At 40.7% G+C, this 24,519-nt stretch overlaps 1 protein-coding gene across 22 annotated transcripts in view; it reads right to left on the bottom strand.

The window, feature by feature from the left end:
• Nucleotides 1-24,519, bottom strand: part of SPECC1 (sperm antigen with calponin homology and coiled-coil domains 1) — a 498,473-nt gene that overhangs the window by 454,305 nt on the left and 19,649 nt on the right. For 4 of the 22 annotated variants that reach the window (XM_078372281.1, XM_054256956.2, XM_078372296.1 and 1 more), the window contains exon 2: nucleotides 8,501-8,618. The exons of the other annotated variants lie outside the window; for them this stretch is intronic. The gene's annotated coding sequence lies outside the window, so the exon portion shown is untranslated. The remainder of the gene's footprint in view (nucleotides 1-8,500; nucleotides 8,619-24,519) is intronic. 22 annotated transcript variants of the gene reach the window in all.

Here is a 24,519-nt window from a genome sequence, read left to right as displayed (position 1 = left end):
TCTTAAGACTTCTAAATTATACCGATGGTTGAAGCAAAAATTATAACCCTGTCTGAAGTGCTTCTAAATGTATGTAGAGAATTATAAATGGGGAAAGTATAGGTTTCTATACTTCCTTGAAGTGGTAAAATGACAACACTGTGAAAAGTTACATACACACACACACACACACACACACATACACACACATATACCTATATATGTATACATACAATGCAATACTGACAGCAACCACTAACACTATACAGAGATAATAATCAAAAACAATTTAGATAAATCAAAACAAAATTCTAAAAAATATTCAAATAATCTACAGAAAGACAAGAAGAAAAAAGGAAAAAGGGGAAGACAAACTAAATTTTTAAAAAACATAAATAAAATGGTAGACTTAAGCCACAACCTATCAATAATTATATAAATGTAAATGATCTAATTATGTCAATTAAAAGACAGAGATAGCAGAGTGAATTTAAAAACATAGCTATAAGAAACCTGCTTTAGGCCAGGCACAGTGGCTCACGCCTGTAATCCCACCACTTTGGGAGGCCACAGCGGGTGGATCACCTGAGGTCAGGAGTTCGAGACCAGCCTGGACAACATCATAAAACCCCATCTCTACTAATAATACAAAAAAAATTAGCCGGGCATGGTGGCACGTGCCAGTAGTCCCAGCTACTCAGGAGGCTGAGGCACAAGAATTGCTTGCACCCAGGAGGCAGAAGTTGCAGTGAGCCAAGATTGTGCTGCTGCACTCCAGCCTGGGTGACAGAGCAAGATTCTGTCTCAATTGAAAAAAAAAAATATATATATGTATAACAATATATGTTGGTTGAAATTAAAAGAATAAAACATATCATAAAAACATTAATTGAAAGAAAGGAACGGCTATATTAATAACATAAAATAGACTTCAGAGAAAAGAAAATTTCAAAAGAGAGAGGAATAAAAGGATCAAGAAAAGATCCTGAAAGAAAAACAGACAAATCCATCATTATAGTTGGAGACTCAATACCCTCTCTCAACAAATGATAGAACAATTAGACAAAAAAATCAACATGGAGTTTAGAAGAACTTAACACCACTGAATAACAGGATCTAATAGACATTTACAGAACACTCTATCCAACAATAGCAAAACAAACATTCTTTTCAAGTATTCACGGAACATATCCTTATACCCTACCCTGGGCCATAAAACAAAGCTCAATAGTGAAGAACTGAATGGGGAGGAAGAAGGTGACAGCTAAAGAGTGTAGAATTTCTTTTAGGGATAATGAAAATGTTCCAAAATTGACTGTGGTGATGTTTGCACAACTCTACAAATATTAAAAGGGCTATTGAATTGTACATTTTAAGTGGGTGAAACATATGGTATGTGGATTATATCTCAATAACACTTTTTTAAAACACAACACATTTAAAAGAATAGAAGTCATACAGAGTGTGCTCTAGTGGAATCAAACTAGAAAGAAGTTAACGGGAAGATAATGAAGAAAGTCTCCAAATGCTTGAAAACTGGACAACACATTTCTAAAATCATCCATGGGTCAAAGATATTAATTTTTGATATCATTTTTATTCAGTTTAATGTTTTGTTATGTTTTTTGAGATGGAGTCTCACACTGTCACCCAGGCTAGAGTGCAAAGGCGCAAAATCGGCTCACTGCAACCTCCACCTCCCGGGTTCAAGTGATTCCCCTGCCCGACTGGGCAGGGTGGCAGATAAAAGAAAAAGAAAAAAGAAAAGAAAATTGCAGACCAGTATCCTTCATGAATAAACACAAAACTCCTTAAACTCCTTAACAAAATATTAGCAAGTAGAAGCAACATATAAAAATGATTATACACCATGATCAAGTAGGACTTATTCCAGAAATGCAAGGCTGGTTCAATATTTGAAAATAAAACAATCCAGGTAATCCACCATATGAATGTACTAAAGAGGAAAACCACATGATCACATTAATCGATGCAGAAAAAATCATTTGTCAAGATCCAATATCCATTCATGATACTCTAAAAAGAAATAGAAATAGAGGGAAAATTCCTTAACTTGATAAAGAACATCTACAGAAGCTTACAGCTAACCTATACTTAATAGAGAGCAAGTAAATGCTTTCCCCTAAGATCAGGAACAAGGCAAGGATGTTCACTCTCATTGGTCTTATTTAACACAGCCCTGAAATTCTAACTTGGGCAAAATGACAAGAAAGGGAAATGAAAGACCTGCAGATTGGAAAGGAAGATATAAAACTGTTCCTGTTTGCAGATGACATTATTGTCTACATAGAAAATGTAAAGCAACTGGGGTAGGAGGGCAGTGGAGAAATGCTGGTCAAAGGATACAAAATTTCAGTTAGACAGGAGGAATATGTTCAAGATATCTATTGCACAACATGGTGACTATACTAAATAAGGATATTTTGTATCCTGGAAAAATGCTAAAAGACTGGAAGTTAAATGCTCTCACCACAAAAATGATAACTATGTGAAGTAACACATATGTTAATTAACACAATGTATATTACTCCAAAACATCACAGTTCTATATGGTAAATACATAAAATTTTATCTGTCAGTTTAAAAATGCATGATTTTGGCCAGGCACAGTGGCTCACACCTATAATCCCAGCACTTTAGGACGCCGAGGCAGGTGAATAACTTGATCAGGAGTTCGAGACCAGCATGGCCAACATGGTGAAACCCCATCGCTACTAATAATACAAAAATTAGCAGGTTGTGGTGGTGAATGCCTGTAATCCCAGCTACTTAGGAGGCTGAAGCATGAGAATCACTTAAACCAGGGAGGCAGAGGTTGCAGTGCGCTGGGTCCACTGCACTCCAGACTCCATCTCAAAAAACTAAATAAATAAATAAACAAAATAAAGCATAATTTTTCTTAAATGCAAAGTGGCTGGGCAAGGTGGCTCACGCCTGTAATCCCAGCACTCTGGGAGGCTGAAGTGAGAGGATCAGGTCAGGAGTTTTGAGACCAGCCTGACCAACATAGTGAAACCCCATCTCTACTAAAAATACAAAAATTAGCCAGTCGTGGTGGTGCATGCCTGTAATCCCAGCTATTCAGGAGGCTGAGGCAGGAGAATCGCTTAAACCTAGGAGGCAGAGGTCACAGTGAGCCAAGATCACACCATTGCACTCCAGCCTCAGCAACGGAGCGAGACTTCGTCCAAAAAAAAAAAGGCAAAGCAACCTAATTAAAAAAGAAACTAAAACTAATAAGTAAATTCAATAAGTCTTCAGGATATATGATGAATAGACAAAAATCAATTGAGCCGGGCACAGGAGGATTGGTTTAGGCCAGTAGTTTGAGGCTGTAGTGCGCAATAATTGTGCCTAGGAATAGCCACTGTGTTCCAGCATGAGCAACATAATGAGACCACACCTATAGTAAAAAAAAAAAAAAAATTGTGTCTCTATGTACTAGCAATAAATACATGGATATATGTTTTATTAAAAACATAATAAATATTGTTTTTAATTGCCTGCAAAAAACGAAATACTTAGGTATAAATCTAACAAAACGTACAGGATTTGTTACTGAAAACTACAAAATGCTGATAAAGAAATCAAAGAAGACTTAAATAGAGTGAAATATACCATGCTTATAGGTTGGAAAACATAATGTAAAGATGTCAATTTTATCCAATTATACAGATTTTCATGATTACTACCAAAATCCCAGAAAAATTTTATATAGATATAGGCAAGAGTATACTAAAATGTATATGGAAGTGAAAAGGAACTAGAGTACCTAAAACAAATTTGAAAAAGAACAATAACATGGGAAGAATCAGTCTATTCAGTTTCAAGTCTTACATACCTACAGTAATCAAGACTGTGATATTGACAGAGGGACAGACATAGATCAATGCAACCAAATAGAGAACTGAGAAAGAAACACACACAAATATGCCCAAATGATTTCTGACAAAGGTGCTAAAACACTTCAGTGGGGGAAGATATGTTTCTCAAATGCACATCCATAGGCAAAAAGATGAACCTGAGTCTCACGCTCTACAAAAAAATTAACTCAAAACAACACATAAGATGTACATCTACAAAACATTTAGAAAAAGATAGGGGAAAATCTTTGGGATGTAAGCCTAGGCAAAGAATTTGTAGACTTGATGCCAAAAGAAGATCTATAAGGCAGGTCACAGTGACTCACGTCTGTAATTCCAGCACTTTAGGAGGTCGAGGCGGGGGATCACTATCACTTGAGGTCAGGAGTTCGAGACTAGCCTGGACAATGTGGTAAAACCCCATCTCTACTAAAAAAAAAAAAATACAAAAATTAGCCAGACATGGTGGTGGGCACCTGTAAACTTGGGAGGCTGAGGCAGGAGAACTGCTTGAACCCAGGAGGCAGAGATTGCAGTGAGCAAAGATCGTGCCACTGCACTCCAGCCTAGGCAACAGAGAGACACTCAGTCTCAAAAAAAAAAAAAATCTGTAAAAGGAAAAAGTAATAAGTTGGACTTCATCAAAAGTTTTTCTGTGTGAAAGACCCTGTTACAAGGATGAAAGAACAAATATTTACAAACCATACATCCAACAAAGAATGAGTACCAAAAATATATAAAGAATTCATACAACTCAATAGTAAAAAAACAAACAAAAAATCCAATTAGAAAATGGGTGAAAGACATGAACAAACATTTCAACAAAGAGGATATACATATGACAAGTTTGCACATGAAAAAATTTTCAACCACATTATTCATTAGAGAATGAAAATTAAAACACTAATATCGCTATATATCTATCAGAATGGTTAAAAGAAAAAATGACGACACCACCAAATGCAGGTGAAAATGAAGAGAAAGTACGTAAATAACACATTACTGATGAGAAGGTACAATGGTATAGCCATTCTGGAAAACAGTTCAGCAGTTTCTTTCTTTTTTTTTTTTTGAGACGGAGACTCTGTCACCCAGGCTGGATTGCAATAGCGCGCAATCTTGGCTCACTGCAACCTCCGCCTTCCCAGTCAAGCGATTCTTCTGCCTCAACTTCCTGAGTAGCTGGGACTACAGGCATGTGCCACCGTGCCTGGCTAATTTTTGTATTTTTAGTAGAGATGGGGTTTCACCATATTGGCCAGGCTGGTCTCAAACTCTTGACCTCGTGATCCACCAGCCTCGGTCTCCAAAGTGTTGGGATTACAGGCATGAGCCACTGCACCCAGCCTCAGAAGTTTCTTAAAAAGCTAAGCATGTAACCATCATACAACCCAGCAACCGCACTATAAGCGTTTTACCTCAGAGCAATGAAAACTTATGTTCACACAAAAGTCTGTACACAAATGTTCATGTTCACAGCAGATTCATTAGTAATAGTAAAACACTGGGATATATACAACCCAGAAGTCCTTTAGTGAGTAAATAATTAAAGAAACTGGTGCATCTGTATGAGTCAGCACCAGTTTTATTTTCAATAAAAATGAAACAAGCTACTGATACACACAACCTGGATTAACTTCCAGAGGATTATAATTAGTGAAAAAAGCCAATTCCGAAGGTTGTATCCTATATAATCCTATTTATATAGCATTCTTGAAATGACAAAATTATAGAAATTTCATACATATTAGTGATTTTCAGGGATGAAGGAGGGGGTAAGGAAGAAGGGATTTGGGTGTGGCCATAAAAGGATAACGGGGGAAGGATCCTTATGGTGGTAGAAATGTTCCATATCTTGGCTGGATCAATGTCAAAATCCTGGTTGTGGTATTGTAGTATAGTTTTGAAAGGTGTCACCATGGCCAGGCGCGGTGGCTCATGCCTGTAATCCCAGCACATTGGGAGGCCAGGGTGGGTGGATCATCTGAGGTCAGGAGTTCCGAGACCATCCTGGCCAATATGGTGAAACCCTGTCTCTACCAAAAATACAAAAATTAGCTGAGCATGGTGGTAGGTGCCTATGACCCCAGCTATTTGGGAGGCTAAGGGAGGAGAATCGCTTGAACCTGGGAGGCAGAGGTCACAGTGAGCTGAGATCATGCCATTGCATTCCAGCCTGGGCAACAAGAGTGAAACTGCATCTCAAAAAAAAGAAAGAGAGAGAGAGAGAGAGAGAGAAAGACAAGACAAGACAAGACAGATACCACCATGGGGGAACTTGGTAAAGTGTACCTGGGTTTCCTCTGTATTTCTTAGAAATGTAAGTAATTCTACAAAAATAAAATTAATGGAGATTTTTAAAGGTAATAACCAAATATAATATGTAAAACTGGACTGACTCCTGGATTTTAAAAACAAAAGTAAAACTCATTTTTTAAATGATTAAGAGAAAATTTAGAAGAAAAAAGAAATCAGGATTAACCCTCTAGAAAAAAGAAAAAAATTAAAATATGAACTATAGATTAAATGATATTATTGGTTTAGTATTACACTTCTTCACTGTGATAATATTAAGGTTGTACAGGAGAATACTCATGTCTTAGGAAATAAACACTGAAATATTTATGGATGAAGTTTCAAAATGTCTGCAATATACTTTTAAATGTGTAAGCCAACAAAATTTTAAAAAGACAAATATGTATGTATGCATACACACAAATATAGACCTAATACACATATAGACACATACCTGCATACATATATGAAGAGAGAGAGAGAAGAAAGCACACAAATGTGTCAAAATGTTAATGCTTAATCTAGATGAAAGGTGTATAGGAATTCACTGTATTATTCTTTCAACTTTTCTGTAGGTTTGAATTTTTTAAAATAAAAAATTGGGAGAAGGGCCAAGCGCTGTGGCTCATGCCTCACTTTGGGAGGACAAAGCAGGTGGATCACAAGGTCAGGCATTCAAGACCAGCCTGGCCAACATGGTGAAACCCCATCTCTACCAAAACTATAAAAAATTAGCTGGGTGTGGTGGTGCATGCCTGTAATCACAGCTTCTCAGGATGCTGAGGCAGGAGAATCACTTGAACTTGGGAGGCAGAAGTTGTAGTGAGCCAAGATTGTCACTATACTCCAGCCTGGGTGACAGAGAAAGATTCTGTCTCAAAAAAAAAAAAAAAGGGAGGAAGGGAAATCAACTTCCAGTCTGACAGTGTGAGCGGCTGTACTAACCCACTCCCAGTAAGACTGGGAAAGACAAGTTTTTTGGGGTTTGGAGGGTTGTTTTGAGACAGAATTTCACTATTTCACCCGGGCTGGAGTGAAGTGGCACAATCTTGGCTCACTGCAACCTTAGTCCCACAGATTCAAGCGATTCTCCTGCCTCAGGCTCCTGAGTTGCTGGAATTATAGGCATCTGCCACCACACCCATCTAATTCTTGTAGTTTTAGCAAAGACAGGGTTTTGCCATGTTGGCCAGGCTGGTCTCGAACTCCTGATCTCAGGTGATACACCCACCTCGGCCTCCCAATGTGCTAGGATTACAGGCATGAGCCACTGTGCCCAGCCAAAACTGCTTTTTAAAAATCAACCACTGATAAGCTCTGGGAATGGTCCTAAGGACAAAGAGCAAGTAAAGAAACATCAACTCAAGGAAATCTATGAATATTCAGTAGGAAAGGCAATAGTTTGTGGTATTTGAACCAAGATTGCTTCTTCGCTCCTCACTGTCAGCTAGTCAAGTAAAGACTCCTCTCAAGACTGCTACTGACAAGAACAAGGAGTCTCCTCTTCCCACAGACCAAGGACACTGGGCTCTCTCACCCAGGTCCTAGCAGGATGGCTTTCTTCCCTGAAGAAGGACATTAGTGCTTCTCATCCTGCTACCAGCTAAGCCACCTGTTGATGAGGCTAAGTCCCAGGTGAGTGCGGTTGGAAGGTGGGGACTCCCTTCTTCTACCCAGCCCCTACTCATAAAATGGAGGCTACACCTTAAGTTCAGTGTGCTGGGAATACTGAAGCCTGGATCACCCCTGCCCTGGCTCATAAGGCAGTGATTTCACAGCCAGAGAGGCAAGTCAAAAGGATTTCAGGCCATTGTCTACTCCCATCAAGTGCTTGGCTCCTGGAGCAGAGTATCACTCAGAAAGAAGCTTACCATTGTCTCCAATTCTAGCTCAAAAACCCTGACTCGATAATTTTACCTAGAGAGATAGCTCCTAATCTCTTCTGCGAGGAACTGACTTGATTTGCAGTGGTTTGGAGTTCAAGCCTAAGGGCACGTTCAAGAATGGTAAATGTTGTGGTGAAAGGCACATAGGAAAAGATTCATGGATTTAATGAAGATACAGCCTAAACTATAGGCTGGCTAGTTTGTAGAAGAGAACTGGAACATATAATGACTGGGAGGAGTTTTATCAGGATCAGAATATCAAACACTAAGTTTAGGCCGGGTGCCTTGGATCTAAGACAACAGCAGTCTTACTCTTAGTTCCTGTAATCCCGGCACCTTGGGAGGCCGAGGTGGGTGGATCACTTGAGGTCAGCAGTTCAAGACCAACATAGCAAACATGGTGAAATCCCATCTCTACTAAAAATACAAAAATTAGCCAGGTGTGGTGGCACGTGCCTGTAGTCCCAGCCACTTGAGAGGATGAGGCAGGAGAACTGGTGGAACCCGGGAGGCTGAGGTTGAACTGAGCCAAGATTGTGTCACTGGACTCCTGGGCAACACAGCGAGACTCCATCTTAAAAAAAAAAAATCAAATACTAACTTTAGAAACTATTTAAAGGAGCCAAAATTTAATTGTATTAGTTTATAAAACAATTGTTATGCTCCATAGCATTGCTGAAAACAATAATCAGCTAACAATTAGTGGAGTTCAACAGCTGTTAAACCTGATAACTGTTTAGGAAGAGAGCCCTATTAATATTACTGTCATTTGAGGCTGACAGTAGGCACACCCAAAGTTGTGCCTTCTTGAGGAGCAACATGAAAGGTTTAACACTGTCAGGGTACTGTGGTTTATATGGTTTGTTCGGCCCCACTAAGTCTCATGTTGAAATTTGTTCCCCAGTCCTGGAGATAGGGTCTTATTGGAAGGTATCTGAGTCATCGAGGCATTTCCCTCCTGAATGGTTTGGTGCCATTCTTGGAAGAATGAGTGAGTTCTTATTCTTAGTTCCTGCAACAGCTGGTTGTTAAGAAGAGCCTGGCACCTTCCCCCCGCCATCTCTCATTTCCTCTCTCACCATGTGATCTCACTGGTTCCCCTTTCCTTTATGCAATGAATGGAAGCAGCCTGAAGCCATCACCAGAAGCAGATATTGATGTCATGCTTCTTGTACAGACTTCAGAGCCATGAGCCCAATAAACCTCTTTTCTTTATAAATTATCCAGTCTCAGGTATTCCTTTACAGCAAGACAAATGGACCAAGATAGGGAGCATCTGACTTCATTAAAATAATCTATGCAGTCACTAAACAAATAAACAAATAAAAAGAGGCTCCAGAGGTGGGAGGCCAATACTCAGAGATCCTACAATACAGTATCTGAAAAGTCCAGTTTCCAACCAAATATATATATAGGCCAGATGTGGTAGCTTAATGTCTGTAATCCCCGCACTTTGGGAGGCTGAGGCAGGTGGATCACCAAAGGTCAGGAGTTCAAGACCAGCCTGGCCAACATAGTGAAACCCCATCTGTACTAAAAATATAAAAATTAGCCAGGCATAGTGGTGGACACCTGTAATCCCAGCTACTCAGGCAAGAGAATTGCTTGACCCAGGAGGCGGAGGCTGCAGTGAGTTGAGTTTACACCAATGCACTCCAGTCTGGGCAACAGAGCAAGAGTCCATCTCATATTTTTATATATGAGGCATGAAAAGAAACAAGGGGGAACTGCCAAGATGGCGCGGTAGGAGCAAATCAGGATTGCAGCTCTCAGTGAAGACGCAGAGGGTGAGTTCAATCTGTATTTCCAGACGGATCTTTGTTGCCCACAGAACGGGGAAATTCCCAGGTGTAGGAGAGACACGGGATGCCAACGCAGCTGTTAAGGCTCGTGCGGCCTGTTTCAGCCGGCGCCACAGCGCAGCAGCACTCTGCACAGAACTCACTGGTCTGGATGCCCTGTTAAATGGGCAATCTGAGATTTGGGAGGGCAGATTAGCATATCCATCTAATTAAATGGGACTTGGACAGTGAGCCAGACCAGGAGATTACCAGGAAGAGATGTTTGAGCCGGTGCAGTGGGTCACTGCACGGGAAATCACACAGATCCTGGTGCCGTATCAGCAGCCAACTGAAACACCTGGGAGAGAGTCAACCATTCAACTTAAAAAAAGAAAAAGGGCTCTGAGGCAGGGAGCCAGGTGATCAGGCTCGGCAGGTCCCACCCCCACAGGGACAAACAAAACAGCGATTCGAAATGCTCAGGGTTGAGAGCTTCACTGTGAGCACAGCTGAACCCAGAATGGTGCAGCTCGGGACGGTGCAGCTCGGTGGGGGAGGGGCATCCGCCATTACCAAGGCATACCGCCCCTACTGAGGTACACTCCCATTGCTGACGCAGCCTGCCATTGCCGAGACAACCCACCATAACAGAGAGACTCCGCCAACAGGGCAGAGCCCGCGGCAGCAGGCTGGAGCCTCGACAGGCAAATAGTGATGAGACTGCCTCCTAGCTGGGCAGGAAGGTGCAACAGATACTCACAAAGAAAGCTCTAACTCCCCGAGACAGAGCATCTGAGGAAAAAAAGGGGTTTTATGAGTTCTGCTGCAGCAGACTTAAACGTACTGGACTAACTGCCCTGAATGATCAACGGAGCTCATAGCTCAGCACTTGAGGTCCTATAAAGTACAGACCACCTCCTCAAGCAGCTCCCTGACCCCTGTATATCCAAAGAGTCACCTCAAAAATAACTGATCAGACTGACATTTGGCGGGCATCATTCTGGGACAAAGATAGCAGAAAAAGAAACTGGTAGCACCCCTCACAGTTCTGCAGCTGCTACAGGTATACCCCAGACAAGCAGGGCCTGGAGTGGACCTCATCAGTCCTACAGGGGAGGGGCTAGACTGTTGGAAGGAAAACTAAGTAACAGAAATACTTCATCATCAACAATCTGGGCGCCCACTCAGAGACCCAATTGAAAAGTCAGCAACTACTCAGATGACAGGTGGATAAACCCACAAACATGGGAAGAAACCAGCGCAAAAAGGCAGAAAACACCTGAAACCAAAACACCTCACCTCCTACAAAGGACCAAAACTCCTCAACAGCAAGGGAACAAAGGTGGACGGAGAATGAGTGCGATGAAATGACAGAATCAGACTTCAGAAGGTGGGTAATGAGAAACTTCTCTGAGCTAAAAGAACATGCTCTAAATCAATGCAAAGAAACTAAGAACCTTGAAAAAAGATTTGAGGAAATGATAACAAGAATGGACAACTTAGAGAGGAATATGAATGAATTGAAGGAGCTGAAAAACACAACACGAGAACTTCGCGAAGCATGCACAAGTTTCAACAGCCAAATTGACCAAGCAGAAGAAAGGATCTCAGAAGTCAAAGATCAACTGAATGAAATAAAACAAGAAACCAAGATTGGAGAAAAAAGCTCAAAAAGGGAAGGGACGACTCAAGATGGCGCTGTGAGAACAACCCAGGATCGAGGCTCTCACTGGATGCGCGGAGTAGGTGAGTCAGGGACGCATTTCCAGACGGACCTTTATTGCCCACAGAACGGGGAAATTCCCAGATATAAACAAATGCGGGACGCCAGCCAGAGATCTTGACTGGTGTAGCCAGCAGCCAGTGGGGCTGTGGCCCACGCCGGAGCGCAGAGGCACTCCACAGAGGTCCGCACAAAAGTGCACTGTTCTGGGTGCCCTGTTGAACTGGCAACCTGAGACCTGAGAGGGCTGAACTTGAGACTGAACAGGACTTGAACAGTGAGCCAGCCCAGGACAAAGCGTTAGGGGTAGCGCAGTGCGACAAACAAAATGGGATTCCAAACGCTCACTGTTAGGAGGTTACCTTAAGGCGCAGCTCCGTGCGGGAGGGGCGTCCGCCATTACCGAGGCAATCAGCCCCTACTGAGGTACACGCCCATTGCTGACGCAGCCTGCCGTTGCTGAGGCAACCCAGTACAACAGAGAGACTCCGCCGCAGGGCGGAACCCGCGGCTGCAGGGCGGAGCCCGCAGGAAGAGGGTAAACCTCACACCAGCAGGGCAGAGCCTCGGCTGGACAAGACTGCCTCCTAGCTGGGCAGGACAACCCGGCAGACACTCAAAAATAAAGCACCAACCCCTTCAGAAAGAGCAGCTGAGAAAAAAAGGGCTTTTGTTTGAGTTCTGTTGCAGCAGAACTAAACATAGCAGCCTAACAGCCCTGAATGAACATCAGAGCTCACACCTCAGCACTTGAGCTCCTATAAAGTACAGACTGTCTCCTCAAGAAGCTCCCTGACACCTCTACATCCAAAAGACTCACATTTGGCAGACATCATTCTGGGACAAAGATAGAAGAAAAAGAAACTGGTAGCATCCCTACTGTTCCGCAGCTGCTATAGGTATACCCCAGACAAGAAGGCCCTGGAGTGGACCTCTGCAGTCGTACAGCAAAGGGGCTAGACTGGTAGAAGGAAAACCAAGTAACAGAAATACTTCATCATCAACAATCTGGGGGTCCACCCAGAGACCCAATCGAAAAGTCAGCAACTACGCAGATGACAGGTGGAGAAATCCACAAAGATGGAAAGAAACCAGCGCAAAAAGGAAGAAAAAACCCGAAAGCAGAACACCTCGCCTCCTAGAAAGGACCAAAACTCCTCACCAGCAAGGGAACAAAGCTGGATGGAGAATGACTGTGACGAAATGACGGAATTAGACTTCAGAAGGTGGATAGTGAGAAACTTCTGTGAGCTAAAAGAACATGTTTCAAATCAATGCAAAGAAACTAAGAACCTTGAAAAAAGATTCGAGGAAATGATAACAAGAATGGATAACTTAGAGAGGAATATGAATGAATTAAAGGAGATGAAAAACACAATACGAGAACTTCGCGAAGCATGCACAAGTTTCAATAGCCGAATTGACCAAGCAGAAGAAAGAATTTCAGAAGTTGAAGATCAACTCAATGAAATAAAACAAGAAACAAAGATCAGAGAAAAAAGCGCAAAAAGGAATGAACAAAGTCTCCAAGAAATGTGGAACTATGTGAAGAGACCTAACCTACGTTTGATAGGTGTACCAGAATGTGACGAAGAGAATGAATCCAAGTTGGAAAATACTCTAAAGGACATTATCCAGGAAAATTTCCCCCACCTAGCAAGACAGGCCAACACACAATTGCAGGAAATACAGAGAACACCACAAAGATATTCCGCAAGAAGAGCAACCCCAAGGCACATAATCGTCAGATTCAACAAGGTTGAAATAAAGGAGAGAATACTAAGGGCAGCCAGAGAGAAAGGTCGGGTCACCCACAAAGGAAAGCCCATCAGACTCACAGCAGATCTCTTGGCAGAAACTCTCCAAGCCAGAAGAAAGTGGGGGCCAATATTCAACATCCTTAAAGAAAAGAACTTTCAACCCAGAATTTCATATCCAGCCAAACTGAGCTTCAGAAGTGAAGGAAAAATAAAATCCTTTGCGAACAAGCAAGTACTCAGAGATTTTGTCACCACCAGGCCTGCTTTACAAGAGCTCCTGAAAGAGGCACTACACATAGAAAGGAACAACCAGTACCAGCCATTCCAAAATCACACTAATTGCTAAAGAGCATCAACATAATGAAGAATCTACAACAACTAACAGGCAAAACAGCCAGCTAGCATCAAAATGGCAGTATCAAATTCACACATAACAATATTAACCCTAAATGTAAATGGAATAAATGCACCAATCAAAAGACACAGCCTGGCAAATTGGATAAAAAACCAAAACCCATCAGTGTGCTGTATCCAGGAAACCCATCTCGCATGCAAGGATACACAAAGTCTCAAAATAAAGGGATGGAGGAAGATTTACCAAGCAAATGGAGAGCAAAAAAAAGCAGGAGTTGCAATTCTCATCTCTGATAAAATAGACTTTAAAGCAACAAAGATCAAAAGAGACAAAAAAGGCCATTACATAATGGTAAAAGGATCGATACAACAAGAAGAGCTAACGATCCTGAACATATATGGACCCAACACAGAAGCACCCAGATACATAAGGCAAGTTCTTAAAGACTTACAAAGAGACTTAGACTCCCACACAATTATAGTGGGAGACTTTAACACCCCACTGTCAATATTAGACAGATCAAACAGACAGAAAATCAACAAGGATATCCAGGGCTTGAACTCAGACCTGGAGCAAGCAAACCTGATAGACATTTACAGAACTCTCCACCCCAAATCCACAGAATACACATTCTTCTCAGCACCACATCACACCTACTCTAAAATTGACCACATAATTGGAAGTAAAGCACTGCTCAGCAAATGCAAAACAACTGAAATCATAACAAACAGCCTCTCAGACCATAGTGCAATCAAGTTAGAACTCAGAATTCAGAAACCAACCCAGAACCGCACAGCTTCATGGAAACTGAACAACTGGCTCTTGAATGTTGACGGGATAAACAACGAAATGAAGGCAGAAATAAAGAAGTTCTTCGAAACCAATGATAACGAAGACACAACATGCCAGAATCTCTGGGACACATTTAAAGCAGTTTCTAGAGGAAAGTATATAGCAATAAGTGCCCATATGAGAAGAATGGAGAGATCAAAAATTGACACCCTATCGTCAAAATTGAAAGAGATAGAAGAGCAAGATCAAAAAAACTCAAAACCCAGCAGAAGACAAGAAATAAGTAAGATCAGAGCTGAACTGAATGAGACTGAGACACGAAAAACCCTCCAAAAAATCAATAAATCCAAGAGCTGGTTTTTTGAAAAGATCAACAAAACAGAAGGCCCACTAGCTAGACTGATTAAAAAGAAAAGAGAGAACAACCAAATGGATGCAAAAAAAATGATAAAGGGGAAATCACCACAGATTCCACAGAAATTCAAACCATCATCAGAGAATATTACAAACAACTCTACACACATAAGCTAGCAAACCTGGAAGAGATGGATAAATTCCTGGACTCCTGTGTCCTCCCAAGCCTAAACAAGGAGGAAGCTGAAACTATGAATAGACCAATAACAAGGGCAGAAGTCGAGGCAGCAATTAAGAGCCTACCACACAAAAAAAGCCCAGGTCCAGACGGGTTCACAGCCGAATTCTACCAGGCACACAAAGAGGACCTGGTACCATTCCTTCTGAAACTATTCCAAATAATCCAAAAAGAAGGAATCCTTCCCAAATCATTCTATGAGACCAATATCATCCTGATACCAAAACCCGGCAGAGACCCAACGAGAAAAGAAAACTTCAGGCCAATATCCATGATGAACATAGATGCGAAAATCTTCAATAAAATATTGGCAAGCCGATTGCAACAGCAAATCAAGAAACTTATCCATCATGATCAAGTAGGATTCATCCCGGGGATGCAAGGCTGGTTCAACATATGCAAGTCTATAAACGTAATTCACCACATAAACAGAACCATAAAAAAAAACCACATGATTATCTCAATTGATGCAGAGAAGGCATTTGACAAAATTCAACAGCCCTTTATGCTAAAAACCCTCAATAAACTCGGTATTGATGGAACAAATCTCAAAGTAATAAAAGCTATGTATGACAAACCAACAGCCAATATCATACTGAATGGACAAAAACTGGAAGCATTCCCTTTGAAATCCGGCACTAGACAAGGATGCCCTCTTTCACCACTCCTATTCAATATATTACTGGAAGTTCTAGCCATAGCAATCAGGCAAGAAAAAAAATAAAGGGTATTCAAATAGGAAAGGAGGAAGCCAAATTGTCTCTATTTGCAGATGACATGATAGTATACCTAGAAGACCCCATCGCCTCAGCCCCAAAACTCCTGAAACTGATAAGCAACTTCAGCAAAGTCTCAGGATATAAAATCAATGTGCAAAAATCACAAGCCTCCCTCTACACCAATAACAGACATAAAGAAAGGCAAATCAAGAAGGAACTGCCATTCACAATTGCTACAAAAAGAATAAAATACCTTGGAATACAACTCACAAGGAACGTAAGGGACCTCTTCAAGGAAAACTACAAACCACTGCTCAACGAAGTCAGAGAGGACACAAACAGATGGAGAAACATTCCATGTTCATGGTTAGGAAGAATTAATATCGTGAAAATGGCTATACTGCCCAAAGTAATTTACAGAATCAATGCTATACCCATCAAGCTACCATCGACTTTCTTCACAAAAGTGGAGAAAACCACCACGAACTTCATATGGAACCAAAAGAGAGCCCGCATAGCCAAGTCAATTCTAAGCAAAAAGAACACAGCGGGGGGCATCACACTACCGGATTTCAAACTATACTACAAGGCTACAGTAATCAAAACAGCATGGTACTGGTACCAAACAGAGATATAGACCAATGGAACAGAACAGAGGCAACAGAGGCAACACAACATATCTACAACCACACAATCTTTGATAAACCTGTCAAAAACAAGCAATGGGGAAAGGATTCCCTGTTCAACAAATGGTGTTGGGAAAACTGGCTAGCCATGTGCAGAAAGCAGAAACTGAACCCCTTCCTGATACCTTACATCAAAATTAACTCCAGATGGATTAAAGACTTAAACATAAGACCCGGCACAATAAAAACCCTAGAAGGAAATCTAGGCAAAACTATCCAGTACATAGGAGTAGGTAAGGACTTCATGAACAAAACACCAAAAGCATTGGCAACAAAAGCTAAAATAGACAAATGGGACCTAATGAAACTCCACAGTTTCTGCACGGCAAAAGAAACAGTCAATAGAGTGAATCAGCAACCAACAGAATGGGAAAAAATTTTTTCAGTTTACCCATCTGACAAAGGGCTGATATCCAGAATTTACAAAGAACTCAAACAGATATACAGGAAAAAAACAAACAAGCCCATTCAAAAGTGGGCAAAGGATATGAACAGACACTTTACGAAAGAAGGCATATATGAGGCCAACAATCATATGAAAAAATGCTCATCGTCACTGGTCATCAGAGAGATGCAAATCAAAACCACATTGAGATACCATCTCACGCCAGTTAGAATGGCGATCATTAAAAAATCTGGAGACAACAGATGCTGGAGAGGATGTGGAGGCAAAGGAACACTTTTACACTGTTGGTGGGAGTGTAAATTAGTTCAACCACTGTGGAAGACAGTGTGGCGATTCCTCAAGGCCTTAGAAATAGAAATTCCATTTGACCCAGCAATCCCATTACTGGGTATATATCCAAAAGGCTATAAGTCGTTCTACTAAAAGGACACATGTACACGAATGTTCATTGCAGCACTGTTTACAATAGCAAAGACTTGGAATCAACCCAAATGCCCATTGATGATAGACTGGATTGGAAAAATGTAGCACATATACACCATGGAATATTATGCAGCAATCAGAAATGATGAGTTTGTGTCATTTGTAGGGACATGGATGAATCTGGAGAACATCATCCTCAGCAAACTGACACAAGAACAGAAAACGAAACACCGCATATTCTCACTCATAGGTGTGTGATGAAAAATGAGAACGCATGGACAAAGAGAGAAGAGTACTAAACCCTGGGGTCTATTGGGGGGAAATGGGGAGGGCCAGTGGGAGGGGGAGGTGGGGAGGGATAGCCTGGGTAGAAAGAAAGCAAAACACACTGCCATGTGTGTACCTATGCAACTGTCTTGCATGTTCTGCACATGTACCCCCAAACCTAAAATGCAATAAAAAATTTAAAAAATGAAATAAAATTAAAGTAAATTTTTAAAAAGCGCAAAAAGGAATGAACAAAGTCTCCAAGAAATGTGGGACTATGTGAAGAGACCTAATCTACGTTTGATAGGTGCACCAGAATGTGACGAACAGAATTAACCCAAGCTGGAAAATAATCTTCAGGATATTATTCAGGAAAATTTCCCCAACCTAGCAAGGTAGGCCAATAGTCAAGTCCAGGAGATACAGAGAACACCTCAACGATATTCCGCAAGAAGAGCAACCCCAAGGCACATAATCATCAGATTTACCAGGGTTGAAATGGAGGAGAAAATACTAAGGGCAGCCAGAGAGAAAGGTTGGGTCACCCACAAAGGGAAGCCCATCAGACTCACAGCAGATCTCTCAGCAGAAACGCTACAAGTCAGAAGAGAGTGGGGGCCAATATACAACATCCTTAAAGAAAAGAACTTTCAACCCAGAATTTCATATCCAGCCAAACTGAGCTTCAGAAGTGAAGGAAAAATAAAATCCTTTGCAAACGAGCAAGTACTCAGAGATTTTGTCACCACCAGGCCTGCTTTACAAGAGCTCCTGAAAAAGGCACTACACATAAAAAGGAACAACCAGTACCAGCAATTCCAAAAACATACCAAATGCTAAAGAGCATCAACAAAATGAAGAATCTGCATCAACTAACGGGTAAAACAGCCAGCTAGCATCAAAATGACAGTATCAAATTCACACAAAACAATATTGACCCTAAATGTAAATGGGCTAAATGCACCAATCAAAAGACACAGACTGGCAAATTGGATAAAAAATCAAAACCCATCGATGTGTTGTATCTAGGAAACCCATCTCACAGGCGAGGATATATAAAGGCTCAAAATAAAGGGATGGAGGAAGATTTACCAAGCAAATGGACAGCAAAAGAAAAGCAGGAGTTGCAATTCTCATCTCTGATAAAATAGACTTTAAAGCAACAAAGATCAAAAGAGACAAAGAAGGTCATTACATAATGGTAAAAGAATCGATACAACAAGAAGAGCTAACGATCCTAAATATATATGGACCCAATACAGGAGCACCCAGATACATAAGGCAAGTCCTTAATGACTTACAAAGAGACTTAGACTCCCACACAATAATAGTGGGAGACTTTAACACTCCACTGTCAATATTAGACAGATCAACCAGACAGAAAATTAACAAGGATATCCAGGGCTTGAACTCAGACCTGGAACAAGCAAACCTGATAGACATTTACAGAACTCCCCACCCCAAATCCACAGAATAGACATTCTTCTCAGTGCCACATCACACCTACTCTAAAATTGACCACATAATTGGAAGTAAGGCACTCCTCAGCAAATGCAAAACAACTGAAATCATAACAAACAGTCTCTCAGACATAGTGCAATCAAGCTAGAACTCAGAATTCAGAAACTAATTCAGAACCACACAGCTTCATGGAAACTGAACAACTGGCTCTTGAATGTTGACTGGATAAACAATGAAATGAAGGCAGAAATAAAGAAGTTCTTCGAAACCAACGAGAATGAAGACACAACATACCAGAATCTCTGGGACACATTTAAAGCAGTCTGCAGAGGAAAACATATAGCAATAAGTGCCCATATGAGAAGAGTGGAGAGATCCAAAATTGACACCCTATCATCAAAATTGAAAGAGCTAGAGGAGCAAGATCAAAAAAACTCAAAACCCAGCAGAAGACAAGAAATAACTAAGATCAGAGCTGAACTGAAGGAGATAGAGACAGGAAAAACCCTTCAAACAATCAATAAATCCAAGAGCTGGTTTTTTGAAAAGATCAACAAAATAGACAGACCACTAGCCAGACTGATAAAAAAGAGCAGAGAGAACAACCAAATAGATGCAATAATAAACAATAAAGGGGAAATCACCACAGATTCCAAAGAAATTCAAACCATCATCAGAGAATATTACAAACAACTCTATGCACATAAACTAGTAAACCTGGAAGAAATGGATAAATTCCTGGACACCAGTGTCCTCCCAAGCCTAAACCAGGAGGAAGCTGAAACTATGAATAGACCAATAACAAGGGCAGAAGTCGAGGCAGCAATTAAGAGCCTACCACTCAAAAAAAGCCCAGCTCCAGACGGGTTCACAGCCGAATTCTACCAGACACACAAAGTGGAGCTGGTACCATTCCTTCTGAAACTATTCCAAATAATCCAAAAAGAGGGAATCCTTCCCAAATCATTTTATGAGACCAACATCATCCTGATACCAAAACCCGGCAGAAACTCAACAAGAAAAGAAAACTTCAGGCCAATATCCATGATGAACACAGTTGCAAAAATCTTCAATAAAATACTGACAAACCGATTGCAACAGCACATCAAAAAACTTATCCATCATGATCAAGTAGGATTCATCCCGGGGATGCAAGGCTGGTTCAACATACACAAGTCTATAAACGTAATTCACCACATAAACAGAACCAAAAACAAAAACCACGCGATTATCTCAATTGACGCAGAGAAGGCATTTGACAAAATTCAACAGCCCTTTATGCTAAAAACCCTCAATAAACTCGGTATTGATGGAACATATCTCAAAGTAACAAAAGCTATTTACAACAAACCAACAGCCAATATCATACTGAATGGGCAAAAACTGGAAGCATTCCCTTTGAAATCTGGCACTAGACAAGGATGCCCTCTCTCACCACTCCTATTCAATATAGTACTGGAAGTTCTAGCCAGAGCAATCAGGCAAGAAAAAGAAATAAAGGGTATTCAAATAGAAAAGGTGGAAGCCAAATTGTCTCTATTTGCAGACGACATGATAGTATACCTAGAAGACCCCATTGCCACAGCCCAAAAACTCCTGAAACTGATAAGCAACTTCGGCAAAGTCTCAGGATATAAAATCAATGTGCAAAAATCACAAGCATTTCTATACACCAATAACAGACTCAAAGAGAGCCAAATCAAGGACAAACTGCCATTCACAATTGCTACAAAAAGAATAAAATACCTAGGAATACAATGTACAAGGAACGTAAGGGACCTCTTCAAGGATAACTACAAACTACTGCTCAACAAAATAAGAGAGGACACAAACAGATGGAGAAACATTCCATGTTCATGGTTAGGAAGAATCTATATTGTGAAAATGACTATACTGCCCAAAGTAATTTACAGAATCAATGCTATCCCCATCAAGCTACCAATGACCTTCTTCACAGAACTGGAAAAAACCACCATGAACTTCATATGGAACCAAAAGAGAGCCCGCATAGCCAAGTCAATTCTAAGCAAAAAGAACACAGCGGGAGGCATCGCACTGCCACACTTCAAACTATACTACAAGGCTACAGTTATCAAAACAGCATGGTACTGGTACAAAAACAGAGATATAGACCAATGGAACAAAACAGAGGCATCGGAGGCAACAGAACATATCTATAACCATACAATATTTGATAAACCTGACAAAAACAAGCAATGGGGAAAGGAGTCCCTGTTTAATAAATGGTGTTCGGAAAACTGGCTAGCCATGTGCAGAAAGCAGAAACTGGACCCCTTCCTGACACCTGACACTAAAATTAACTCCAGATGAATTAAAGACTTAAACATAAGACCTGGCACCATAAAAACCCTAGAAGAAAATCTAGGCAAAACCATTCAGGTCATAGGAGTAGGCAAGGACTTCATGACCAAAACACCAAAAGCATTGGCAACAAAAGCCAAAATAGACAAATGGTACCTAATCAAACTCCACAGCTTCTGCATGGCAAAAGAAACAGTCACTAGAGTGAATCGGCAACCAACAGAATGGGAAAAAATTTTTGCAGTTTACCCATCTGACAAAGGGCTGATATCCAGAATTTACAAAGAACTCAAACGGATTTACAGGAAAAAAACAAACAAGCCCATTCAAAAATGGACAAAGGATATGAACAGACACTTTACAAAAGAAGACATACATGAGGCCAACAAACATATGAAAAAATGCTCATCATCCCTGGCCATTAGAGAGATGCAAATGAAAACCACATTGAGATACCATCTCACACCAGTTAGAATGGCAATCATTAAAAAATCTGGAGACAACAGATGCTGGAGAGGATGTGGAGAAATAGGAACACGTTTACACTGTTGGTGGGAGTGTAAATTAATTCAACCATTGTGGAAGACAGTGTGGCGATTCCTCAAGGCCTTAGAAATAGAAATTCCATTTGACCCAGCAATCCCATTACTGGGTATATATCCAAAGGACTATAAATCGTTCTACTATAAGGACACATGCACATGAATGTTCATTGCAGCACTGTTTACAATAGCAAAGACCTGGAACCAACCCAAATGCCCATCGATGATAGACTGGATTGGGAAAATGTGGCACATATACACCATGGAATATTATTCAGCAACCAAAAATGATGAGTTCGTGTCCTTTGTAGGGACATGGATGAATCTGGAGAACATCATTCTCAGGAAACTGACACAAGAACAGAAAATGAAATACCGCATATTCTCACTCACAGACGAGTGATGAAAAATGAGAACACATGGACACAGGGAGGGGAGTACTACACACTGGGATCTATTGAGGGGAATAGGGGAGGGACAGTGGGGCGGGAGCTGGGGAGGGATAGCCTGGGGAGAAATGCCAAATGTGGGTGAAGGGGAGGAAGGCAGCAGAACACACTGCCATGTGTGTACCTATGCAACTATCTTACATGTTCTGCACATGTACCCCAAAACCTAAAATGCAATAAAAAAATAATAAAGAAAGAAAGAAAAGAAAAGAAAAGAAACAAGGAAGCATGAACCATACTTTCTGTGGTTATGATAGGGTGGGGTATGACAGGGGAAGCAGACAAGGGAAACTGCAAAGTGAGAGCAAACAGTTATCATATTGAACAGAAAAAGACTTCAACGTAACCATTATAAATATGTCCATGGAATTAAAGGAAAGCATAATTAAAGAAGCAAAGGGAAGTATCATAACAATATAACTCCAAGTAGAGAATATCAATAAAGGAACAGAAATTATAAAATACGATAAAATGGAAATTCTGGAGTTGAAAGGCAGAATAACTAAAATTAAAAATTCACTAGAGAAGGCTCAACATTATGTTTGAACTGGCAGAAGAAAAATTCAGTGAGTATTAGTATACATCAATAGACATTATTCAAACGAAAAACAAAAAGAATGAAGAAAAATGAACAGAATCTCAGCAAAATATGGCACATTAACTTTAAGTTAATCAGATTAACTTATGCATACTGAGAATACTGGAAAGAGATGAGAAAGGGAAAGAGGAAGAAAAAATATTCAATTAATGGCCAGCAACTTCCTAGATTTTTTTATAAAACAATAACCTAAGGCCAGGCATGGTGGCTTACGCCTGTAATCCCAACGCTTTGGGAGGCCGAGGCAGGAAGATCACAAGGTCAGGAGTTTGAGACCAGCCTGGCCAATATAATGAAACCCCGTCTCTACTAAAAACACAAAAATTAGCCTGGCATGGTGACATGTGCCTGTAGTCCCAGCTACTCAGGAGGCTGAGGCAGAAGAATCACTTGAAGCCGGAAGGCGAAGGTTGCAGTGAGCCAAGATCGCGCCACTGCACTCTAGTCTGAACGACACAGCAAGACTCTGTCTCAAAATAAATAAATAAATAACCTACACAATCAGAAAACTCAATTAATTCCAAGTTGAATGAATACCAAAAGATCCACAAACATACATACCATGGTAAAAATGCTGAAAGTCAAAAACAGAGAACATCTTAAAAGCAGCTAGAGGAAGACTTAAAAGAGAACCTCACTTATAAAAGAAATTCACTTATAAAATAATATCACTTACTCACGCCTGTAATCCCAGCACTTTGGGAGGCCGAGGAGGGTGGATCATGAGTTCAAGAGATCAAGACCATCCTGGTCAACATGATGAAACCCCGTCTCTACTAAAAAATACAAAAAATTAGCTGGGCATGGTGGCGCGTGCCTGTAATCCCAGCTACTCAGGAGGCTGAGGCAGGAGAATTGCCTGAACCCAGGAGGCGGAGGTTGCGGTGAGCTGAGATCGCGCCATTGCACTCCAGCCTGGGTAAGAAGGGCGAAACTCCGTCTCAAAAAAAAATATATATATATCACTTACAAAAGAACCACAATAATATAAACAGTTGACCTCTCATCAGAAACAATGAATGATAACATATTTAAAGTCCTCAAAGAAAAAAAGTGTTAACCAAGATTCCTATATATAACAAAGCTATCTTTCAAAAATATAAAAAATATATATTCAAAAAAATGAAACCAGGGTCTTGAAGAGGTATTTGTACTCCCATGTGCATAGCAGCGTTATTCACAATAGCCAAAAGGTAGATGCAACCCAAGGGTCCATCAACAAATGAATAAACAAAATGTGGTATATGTATACACAATGGAATATTATTCAGTATTAAAAAGGAATGAAATTCTGACATATGCTACAACATGGCTAAATTGTGAGGACATTATGCTAACTAAAATAAGCCAGCCACAAAAGGACAAATACTGTATTACTTCACTTACATGAAATACCTAGAGTAGTCAAATTCAGAGATAGAAAGTAGAACAGTAACGGGGAGTTTTTGTTTATTGGGTCCAGAATTTCAGTTTTACAAGATAAAGAGTTCTGGAGACAGATGGTGGTGAGGGTTGTACAATAATATAAATATGCTTTATACTACTGAACTGTACACTTAAAAATGATTAAGCAGGAGGCCAGGCACAGTGGCTCATGCC

Source organism: Callithrix jacchus, chromosome 5, assembly GCF_049354715.1.
Source record: "Callithrix jacchus isolate 240 chromosome 5, calJac240_pri, whole genome shotgun sequence".
Lineage (NCBI taxonomy): Eukaryota > Metazoa > Chordata > Mammalia > Primates > Cebidae > Callithrix > Callithrix jacchus.
Note: the sequence above shows the minus strand (reverse complement) of the source record. Positions and strands in the feature narration are given on the sequence as shown.